Source organism: Lampetra fluviatilis, chromosome 3, assembly GCF_964198595.1.
Source record: "Lampetra fluviatilis chromosome 3, kcLamFluv1.1, whole genome shotgun sequence".
Lineage (NCBI taxonomy): Eukaryota > Metazoa > Chordata > Hyperoartia > Petromyzontiformes > Petromyzontidae > Lampetra > Lampetra fluviatilis.
The window spans coordinates 33,601,303-33,612,400 of NC_136277.1; the positions used below are offsets into that span (position 1 = coordinate 33,601,303).

Here is an 11,098-nt window from a genome sequence, read left to right on the forward strand (position 1 = left end):
CCAGGGGGGCAGCACAATCTGAATCCGCTTGCCACTCGTGCGGTACCACCATCGCCCCCACCGCCACCCGCTCCATCACCCCCCTCCCAACCTCCCCTCGTCCTCCGCCCCTCGTTAATGAGTAACGAGGTGGAGGGATGGACAGGGCACGGGTCCGCGCTATCACGGAACGGATGGGGGGGGTCTCGGGGTCTCGGCCTCGTGGATTTTGCCCCCGGCGAATCAACAGCGGCGCGAGGGCGCCGGGCGACCTCTGCAACGTCGCGCATCTCGGGGTCAGAGAGGTCAGAGAGGTCAGCGAGGTCAGCGAGGATGGCGGTCGCTTGACAATGGCCATGTCAGAGACGCAGCCCGGCGCGGCCGAGATCCTGCGCCGAGTGAGAATCCACGCGAGCCGGCGATCAGCGGGCCTGAGGTGGGTGGGGGGTGGGGTTGGTGGGTGGGGGGTTGGTTGGTGGGTGGGGGGTGGGGTTGGTGGGTGGGGTTGGTTCGTGGGTGGGGGGTGGGGTTAATGGTTTGGGGGCAATAGCGGAGCCAGGATTTTCAGGTAGGGCGGCAACCCCTCCAGCAATAAAAATGATAGAGGAGTTGTTAGTAAGTAAGGACTTGTCCCTTGCTTCTTATTCGACGCATGTGCGGCGATGGCGCGGCCATCGATCGAGGGTCGAATTCGAACCGCGTTGTGTGATCGGCATCGCGCTCGCTGAAGGTGTTGATACCTTCAGGGAAGTCGTGGACTGTATAACGCAACTGCGCACAATTCTGAGTCACTTATAACCGCTTGCCGTTACTTATTGCCAATTATGGACTCAGACTATTGTTCTATCACCTCATGGAGTCCCTGGCACGTAATAATATGCTACACAGTGGTAGTGGGGGTCGCAAAATGCCGTATAGGACAGCGTGGGGCTCAGAATAAGTCAGTGTAGCTATATACAATTGTTGTACTGCACTTCTACGCTCCGGCATCTATGGCTCCCCGCTCTCACCAATCGCTATGAACCAAGTCAAACCATCGCCACCCCATGAGTCGAACCAGCTGCGTCTCAGTGCTCGGCGGCCCCAAAGCGCCTCTCTCAGCGATCCCTGTTCCAGTGCGGGGCGGGGAGAGGGGAGAGGGGGGACGGAGGGAGGGAGCCACTCCCAGGTGACCCGAGTCATCCTGATAGCCCACACACACAAAGGCAAATAACCCCCTGATAGCCTTAACAGACTGTTGGGGCAAGTGCTGTTAGCGAGGAGTACATATGAAGGCCATTGTGCCGACGCGATGGTGATACTCTTTGAATCTTTCGGTAAAGTCGCGTCGAAAATAACATCAAACAATAATATAATACGACGTTTCGATGGCGACACAAGCAACCGTCATCAGGTAAGAATGAATGAGAAAAAAAAAACAACATGGTAAACGTAGAAACACAATGGCACACAACACAGAGAGCCGGACAACACAACAGCCAACACCCCACCAGGCTGACCACGCTCCTCCGTTTGTCACTCTTTGTTGCATTGTGTTTCTAAGTTTACTATGTAGTTTTTTTCTCATTCACTTCTTACCTGATGACGGTTGCTTGTGTTGCAATCGAAACGTCGTATTCTATTATTATTTTATTTTCTTTCTACGTGACTTTACCGAAAGAACCAAAGAGTATGGATTCCTGCAGTCACGAAAGCTTCGAATCTACAATGGTAACATTTACACATCGCACCAGATACTCATTTGAGCCTGAGTCGACCTAGGGGAGGCCCAGGACCCGGTTCAGATAATCGTCACCGGTATTGGCCGGTGAACTCGGGGCGCTGGCCTCGTAGCGCAGCGTGGCGCTAACCGCGGCACCACCGCTCCCCCACATGCACACAGTGACACGCGCGTGGGCACAGTGGCCTCTGACAAACAACTCGGAATGCGCCGACCTCGATAGATTTTTTTACCGAAAGGACCAAAGAGTATGGATTCCTGCAGTCACGAAAGCTTCCAATCAAGATGCATCTCGGGAGCTGAGCACGATTTTGAGCGTGGATCATTCTCGGCAGGGTGACCCCCTCGTGCGTGTCCCCAGGTGTTGTCGGCCAGCTTTGAGGCTACACGTTGTGGGGCAGTGCAGCCGCATCCATTGCCACATTCAGTAGCGTGAACTCCACCAGCCCCCATCACCAACACGCGCTGGCCGGCGTGGTGAAGTATGGTCGAATATTCCCCACGAACGCCCACGGGCCGAAGAGGTTCCCAAATGACGACTGCGGAGCAAGTTGCTGTGAGCGAGCACCTGCTACTAACCCGAACCCGTCCATGTACTCACAAGTACTGACACGACATGCAGTACAATGATAAAGATCCCCCGTATAGCCTCAACATACTGTTGGGTCAAGTGCTGTTAGCGAGGGACACCTATGAAGGCCGGCACGGCACACGAAGGGGTGGGTGGCCAGCATCACGCCCGGCCGCCTTTGTCTCCCCAATTCTGATGTTCACGCACTCCAGCAGGTACTAGTTTAAGGCTGAGTCGACCTAGGGGAGGCCCAGGACCGCGTTCTGAAAATCGTCACTAGTGTTGGCCGTGAACGGGAATCGAACTCGGGACGCCGGATTTGTAGTGCAACGTGCTAACCACTGAGCCACCGCTCACCGCATGCAGTGCATACACACGTACACACCACACACGTACTTACACACACACGTACTTACACGTACACACGTACACATACACACGTACTTACACACACGTACACACACACGTACACATACACACGTACTTACACACACGTACTTACACACACACGTACACACACGTACTTACACGTACACACGTACACATACACACGTACTTACACACACGTACACACACACGTACACATACACACGTACTTACACACACACGTACTTACACACACACACGTACTTACACACACACGTACTTACACACACACGTACACACACGTACTTACACACACACGTACACACACGTACTTACACACACGCACACGTACTTACACACACACACACGTACACACACACACATGTATACACACGTACTTACACACACACGTACACACACGTACTTACACACACACACGTACACACACGTACTTACACACACGCACACGTACTTACACACACACACGTACGTACACACACACGTACTTACACACACACGTACTTACACACATACGTACACACACGTACTTACACATACACACGTACTTACACACACACGTACACACACGTACTTACACACACACGTACTTGCACACACACGTACTTACACACACACACGTACTTACACACACACACGTACACACACGTACTTACACACACACGTACTTACACACACACGTACACACACGTACTTACACACACACACGTACTTACACACACACGTACTTGCACACACACGTACTTACACACACACACGTACTTACACACACACACGTACTTACACACACACGTACACACACGTACTTACACACACACACGTACACACACGTACTTACACACACGCACACGTACTTACACACACACACGTACGTACACACACACGTACTTACACACACACACGTACTTACACACATACGTACACACACGTACTTACACATACACACGTACTTACACACACACGTACACACACGTACTTACACACACACGTACTTGCACACACACGTACTTACACACACACACGTACTTACACACACACGTACTTACACACACACGTACTTGCACACACACGTACTTACACACACACACGTACTTACACACACACGTACTTACACACACACGTACTTGCACACACACGTACTTACACACACACACGTACTTACACACACACGTACTTACACACACACGTACTTACACACACACGTACTTGCACACACACACGTACTTACACACACACACGTACTTACACACACACACGTACTTACACACACACGTACACACACGTACTTACACACACACACGTACTTACACACACACGTACTAATACACACACGTACTTACACACACACCAGTACTTACACAATCTCTGTCCCGTGCAGGCATCGCAGCTATCAGTCTGTCCCCCCCACCCACGGACCCCCCCCCCCGCCCATGGGACCCCCCACCCCATGCCCCCCCCCCCACCTCATTGCCCACCGCCACCCCTCCGGGCTGGCCACCACTGCTCGATCGATCCCGCGCGGCCAGCGACAGTGGGGCAAAGCAAATATTGGCCTTGATAAGCGTCCCCAACGCCCCCTCAACGCCCACCCACCCACCTACGCACCCCCCTCAACGCCCACCCCTCCCCCCACACCACGCCATGTAGTCGGGGGGCACGGGGCCGAACCGTCGCCCTTCGCTCCCACGCGCCGCCAGGGCTCCCGACTCGCGGTCCCGGCGCCGCTGGAGCCAACTCGGGGTGACATCTGCGGCAAGTTAGCGACGTGAGTGGTTCACGCGAAACAGATTCTCCCCCCGCGGAATTGTTGCATTGTTAGAGATGATTGGGGGGGTTGGTGGGGGGGTGTAGTGTAGGCGGAGTGTGAGGGGTAGGGAGAAGAGAGGGGTTGGTGGTGCTGGAGGAGGAGGAGAGCGGGTGAGAGACGGCGGTGGAGCGGGGATGAACTCCAGGTACGCGTGTAAGCGCGCGAGTGATGTTCGTGTTGTCTCTGTGTGTCTGCGCGATGTGGAAACATCGCCACCAGGGAGACAAAGGCGGCCGGGCGTGGTGCTGACCGCCCCAACCCTTCGCGTGCCGTGCCACAGGTGCTCGTTTACAGCACTTGCCCCAAACGGTCTGTTGAAGGCTATACGGGGCACCTTTGTCCTTGTGTGTGGGAGAGTGACGGAGTCGCGTGCGCGTGAGTCGGAGACGGTGCGTGTCTCTGAGAGTGCGTGTGTCTGGAGGAAGACAAAGGCGGCCGGGTATGGGGCTGGCCACCCACCCCCTCGTGCGCCGTGCCGGCCTTCATAGGTGCTCGCGAACAGCACTTCAAGTTTTTAGGCGGATCTTTGTATTTTGTGTGTGCGCGAGTGCGTGTGATTCTCTGTCTCGGTGAACGTGTCGTGTGTGGATGTGAACGTGTCTGTGTGCGTGCGTGTACGTGTGGGGAGCGGTGGCGCAACAGTTAGCGCTTAGCGACCCTGCGCTACGAACCCAGCGACACGAGTTCGATTCCAGCTCCCGGCCAACACCGGCGACCCGCCCTCCAATGAGCTCGGCACCTGATGCGTTGTGTAAAAGTCGCCACTCGGGCGTGATGTTTGCCGCCCACATTCGCCGTACTTGCCCGGACAGCCTCTTCAAGGCTATACGGGGGATCTTTGCCTTGTTTTATGTATTGTGTATCTGTATATAATAATCAACGTCTGATAATCTACGCGCATGTCCATATAATTGTGCATGAAGTAGGCGTATGCCTAAGCATGTATTCATCTGTAAATGTCTGCGTCTGTGTGTGTCTGTGTGTGTCTGTGTGTGTCCACGTGTCTGTATGTGGCTGTTGCTGCGCATATTTCCCTTCAGTCGATACCGTTCGCAAGTGCGCCACTCTGTCAATCCACTGCTAGATGACGGTCCTCCCCCGCCGCGTCGGATCATTGGGGTTATTGCACCATGCGAACCCATGAAGGTTCGTGAAGTTACGTGTGGTGTGTGTGTGTGTGGTGTGTGTGTGGTGTGTGTTGGGTGTGTGGTGTGTGTGTGGTGTGGTGTGTGTGTGTGGTGTGGTGTGTGGTGTGTGTGGGGTGTGTGGTGTGTGTGGGGTGTGTGGTGTGTGTGGGGTGTGTGGTGTGTGTGGTGTGGTGTGTGTGGTGTGTGTGGTTTGTGTGTGCGTGGTAGTGTAGCGGTTAGCGCGCTGCGCTATGAACCCGGCGACCCGGGTTCGATTCCCGCTCACGGCCAACACCCAGTGACGATTATCTGAACCGGTCCTGGGCCTCCCCTAGGTCCACTCAGCCTCAAATGAGTACCTGGTGCGGTGTGTAAAATATCGCCACTAGGGAGACAAAGGCGGCCGGGCGTGGTTCAGGCCACCCACCCCCTCGTGCGCCGTGCCGGCCTTCATAGGCGCTCGCTAACAGCACTTGCCCCCAACAGTTTCTAAGTGGCCACACGAGGGCTGTCCGTCTTGCGTTTTACACGTTGGTGTCTACGTGCATCTGTGTTTGCAGGTCTCTGTGTTTGTACATCTGCCTTGTGTAATAACAATTTATAAATGCTCATCTTTGTCACTGAATAATTTGCAGATGTCGATCTGACCCTATGACCTTTGGCAGTGGGTTACGGATTACAGTACCCCGGGTTTAGTAAAAAAACGGTTTGGGCTGCGGAGGAACGGGCTCACAAAGTCCACTCGATAATGACTTCGCGCTATCACCAAACTCTGTTTCGCATTGACGCCCGACAGTGCCTGTTTGCACGTGGTATTCATTTAAGGCCGAGTAGACCTCGGAGAGGCCCACGACCGCTTCGTGTAGATATTCGCCACACCATGTTTAACCGTGGACGGGAATCGAACTTTCGGTGCGTAAACATCGCCATTGGGGAGACCAAACAGGCCGGGCGTGGTTCTGGCCACACCGCCCCTCTGAGTGCGCCGTTCCGACCTTCATAGGATGCTCGCGAACAGCACTTGCCCCAACTGTCTGTCAATACTATACGGGGCATCTTTGTCCTTAGCCGATAGGGGTTTAGAGCACCGCGCCACGATGCCGGCTACCCGAGTTCGATTCCCAGCCACGATTAACATCAGTGGCGTATATCAGACCCGGTCCGAGGCTTCCCCTCGCTCGACTAAGCCCTAAGCATGAGTCGACCTCACCGGATGTGGGGGTGGACAAGTCCCGTCTCCTGGGGAGACAGAGGCGACCCGACCTGGTACAGCCCAAACCACGCTCTCGTTCCGCCCTAAATAGGCGCTCGCTAACATCGCTTGCCGCGTTTAACTTGCGAGTGTCCCTGCTTACGTGAGCACCTTTGTGTTGTTAGCGCTGCGTGTGTTTGTGCTCCTCTGCATGTTGACTTTGTGTGTGTGTGTGTGTCTGTGTGTGTATGTGTCTATGATCAGGTCGTGCCGTAGCTGATGTGACATCGAGTCCTCGACAACATCATCAGCAACATCGTCGTGTAAACATGAAGCAACGCAACTCCACACGCTGATAAAAAAAAATCCCAACCCCTGACCCTGCCCCATCCCTGACCCACCACTCCTCCCCCACGCCTCCCCTACCCCGAACAATTCATTTCGCTCAGCTCCCCCTTCCAAAGGCCACCCTCACCTCCCTCCACCCCTCATCCCCTGCCTCCATCCTCCACCTTCGCCCTCCTTTGATCATCCATTGTGACAAGAGCTGCAATGATGCATCGAATCATCGATGAATATTGATCGGTAGGTTCACGATACAGCCGTGCGTGATAATTGACTTTTCGTCAATGCATAAACGCTGTAGGTAATTGGTTCACGTGAATAGCGCGACCGTCCACCGCAGAGTTAAAACATTGATCGATTCCCGAATAGAATTGTGCCCATTGATGGAATCGTCTGGTCGAGATTCGGCCAACCACGACCAGAGATCCTCAGCACTATCACCGCCACCACCACCACCGCACCGACCAGCTCCACCACCAGCAACACTGCTACCTCCACTATAACGATCATCATTGCCATCAGCACCACCACCATCAGCCCACCTTGCACTGAGAATCAGAGCACCCTGCACAAGAACGCATTGCACACAGGGCACCCTGCACAACGGCACCCTGCGTACGAGCTTGGCGCACAGAGCTCCCTGTCGTGGCTGTGGAGTGTGACTATGGTGTTTGCGTTCTCGTCTGCGTCCAAACGCCATCCTCACACCACGCAGCCCCGGCACGGATTCCCCTCCTCGTCGTCATCCGTCGTCATCGATGGTGTCGTTGTTCAGCCGTCGGGAGTTTTAGCAGCGATCGATATTCGCCGCTGAGCCGGTTTGGAACGAGTTCACGGTTCGATTCGTGCTACAGGCGTCGTGTTGATTTCTGCAGGAGCCGGAGTTGATGAATTGTATCGTTTGTTAATTATTGATGGGAATAATTCACGTGCAAACTCGGAGCGTTGAGACGGAACATTTCGCTTGCACGGGAGTCCAGGGTGGCAAGTGGTACCTGCATGGGCCGACACGTAAAGACACGTGGACAAGCATTTTACATTCAGATACCTCTCTGTGTGCTGTGAAGAAGGCTCATTGCCTGGAACGTCGCCCGTCATATACGTGTTCCTTTTCAAGCCATTATAAAGCAGCTCTGTCGCTGTTGCTAATGCCTCCTTCACGTGTGTTCGTCTCTCCGTGTAAAACGAAAATAAAATAAATATTTTTCTTGCAAAGCCCATCAGCCGCACACGCGCGGTCGTCTGGGAGTGAGTAACTTCAGTAGCATCGTTTCAACACGAGCGTATCTCCGGGGCGGCTTTGACACGCAGCGTCTCATCAGCTGTACGTCGTGGTCGAGTCGTGACATTGCAGCGTTGACTCCAAATACGCTCGGTTCGGTCCATCGCGTGCATCCCACGTGGCGCGTTGGGCAGAGCTGGACACGCTATCCGGAGGTCGCGAGTTCAAATTCCGCTCGACCATTCACCCAGCCCTTGAGTGGAGTACAGAGTGGTGCGGAGGCGATAGCAGTGTGGTGTGTAGAGTGGTGTGCAGTGTAGAGTGGAGTGGAGTGTAGAGTGGAGTGTAGAGTGGAGTGTAGAGTGGTGTGGAGTGTAGAGTGGAGTGTAGAGTGGTGTGCAGTGTAGAGTGGAGTGGAGTGTAGAGTGGAGTGTAGAGTGGAGTGGAGTGTAGAGTGGAGTGTAGAGTAGAGTGTAGAGTGGAGTGTAGAGTAGTGTGGAGTGTAGAGTGGAGTGTAGAGTAGAGTGTAGAGTGGAGTGTAGAGTGGAGTGTAGAGTAGAGTGTAGAGTGGAGTGTAGAGTGGAGTGTAGAGTGGTGTGGAGTGTAGAGTGGAGTGTAGAGTGGTGTGGAGTGTAGAGTGGAGTGTAGAGTGGTGTGGAGTGTAGAGTGGAGTGTAGAGTGGAGTGGAGTGTAGAGTGGAGTGTAGAGTGGAGTGGAGTGTAGAGTGGTGTGGAGTGTAGAGTGGAGTGTAGAGTAGAGTGTAGAGTGGAGTGTAGAGTAGTGTGGAGTGTAGAGTGGAGTGTAGAGTAGAGTGTAGAGTGGAGTGTAGAGTGGAGTGTAGAGTGGAGTGTAGAGTGGTGTGGAGTGTAGAGTGGAGTGTAGAGTAGTGTGGAGTGTAGAGTGGTGTAGAGTGTAGAGTAGTGTAGAGTGGAGTGTAGAGTGGAGTGTAGAGTGGAGTGTAGAGTGGTGTGTAGAGTGGAGTGTAGAGTGGAGGCGAGAGGAGCATCCTCGTGTGACTCGAGTCGCGTCTACGAGGATGCAATCTCGAGTAGTGGGGGATAGAGGAGGATCACGTGCAGGGTCGATCAGTATTAGGGGGACTAGAGCAGAGAGATACGTGGCGTTGTTGGAAGCTGATAAGGGGAGAGGGTTCAGTACAGCAGAGTGGAGCAGGATAGAGGAGTATGTGACTGTACGTATGTACGTTGAACTTCTTTCGCACCGTACGAAGCCAACCGCGATCATCAGAGTTGCGGGCGAAGGTCAACAAACTACACTACAACAACAACAACGACGACGAGCAGTCCTATGAAGAGGTGAGGTCGTCAATCTAGACTGGAGGAGGAGGAGGCATCTGTGGAGTTGGCTGCGAGAGGAGCGGCGTGCGGGCCGCGTGTCCTCCCACCCGGGCGGACTTTGCCCGCTGCGTAGACGCCGCGCCGACCCGGAGCCCCTCCGTGTTCGGCACGGAGGGGCCTGAGCGATCGCACGGAGATTCCACATCTTTGTTTGTTATCTGTGCAATAGGCGATCACCCCCCCCACCCCCCATCGTCTCCCCACCCTCACCCCCCGGACCCCCCCTCCCCCCAGCCCAGCCCTGTCAGCAGAGGGGCCGGCGATCCGAGCGAGGTGGCCGTCGCGAACGGGGCCGTCGCGAACGGGGCTGTAGGTGGAGCCCAGACGACCCCAGATCGTGCCGGGAAGCGAGGTGGCCACGAGGTGGTGGCAGCGCTGCCACGTTAGAGGTTGGCGACCCATTTATGGGGGGCTGGGGGTTGAGGGGGGTGGGGGGGTCCCCTCGGAAGCGAGTCGGGTTGTCTCCGGGTTCGCGATTCCCTCCTGTTACGGGCACAGCGCTTCGCACGGGATTGGCCAAACACCTCCAGGCAGCAGGAATACTCTTGGCGATGAGTCTCGAGACTCGGCCGAAGCCTTCCTGAGTTAATAAGAGGACCATCTTGTTAATTGCGATGGATTTGTCTCAACACAAACATTCGCTTCATTTTTTTTTTTATCAACTCGGCAGTCGCTGCAGCCCGAATTCGCAGCCCCCTTGTCAATCCACTGCTGGATGAAGGTCTCCCAAACGTCGCGTCGAGCAGTGGTGGACGTTAAGCCATACTTCACCGCGCTGGTCATTGAGTGGTTGGTGAAGGCGGGGCCCCAGGACCCGGTTTGGGTGTCACTCGCCACTCATGGGAGCCGTGGTCGGGAATCGAACTCGAGTTACCGAGTTCATGGAGCAAGTGGCCTTCAACAGCATCGACCTATTGCAAGGTAGCAATCTCAATGCGAGGTCGGCTTCATAACAAAGAGTAACTCTTACTGGTAGGAACCTCCTGGTTACACCAGCCCACAGGGGATTATTGTGTCCGTCCGTCCGTCGTGCATCCAAAAATGTGAGGGGTGGGGCTGGGTGGAGAGGGGAGGGTGGGGAGGGTAGGGCTGGGTGGGGAGGGTAGGGCTGGGTGAGGAGGGTAGGGCTGGGTGGGGGGTGGGAGGGGTGGGGCTGGGTGGGGAGGGGCTGGTCACCCCGTGGTGCCCTTATAAAACTCAACGTTTAACCTACTCACGCCGGCTAGTGCCCGCCCTCAAAGTCGGGCATATTTGCGGAATACACCACGCCGCCGTTGACCCTGGCCATTGACCGAGCAACCCAACGTTCCTACCAGCTCCCTCCGCAGGAATGTGTTCTACTCGAATTGAACGTGTTACGTATTAATTTATTGTCATGTACAAATCCCACGCT

At 54.9% G+C, this 11,098-nt stretch overlaps 1 long non-coding RNA gene across 1 annotated transcript; it reads left to right on the plus strand.

Moving 5' to 3' along the window:
- The first annotated feature begins 4,329 nt into the window (after positions 1-4,329).
- LOC144949869 (uncharacterized) lies at positions 4,330-7,102 on the plus strand. Its single transcript, XR_013640314.1, has 3 exons — positions 4,330-4,419; positions 5,502-5,607; positions 7,045-7,102. It is a non-coding gene; the product is annotated as an uncharacterized LOC144949869 (long non-coding RNA).
- The last annotated feature ends 3,996 nt before the right edge of the window (positions 7,103-11,098 follow it).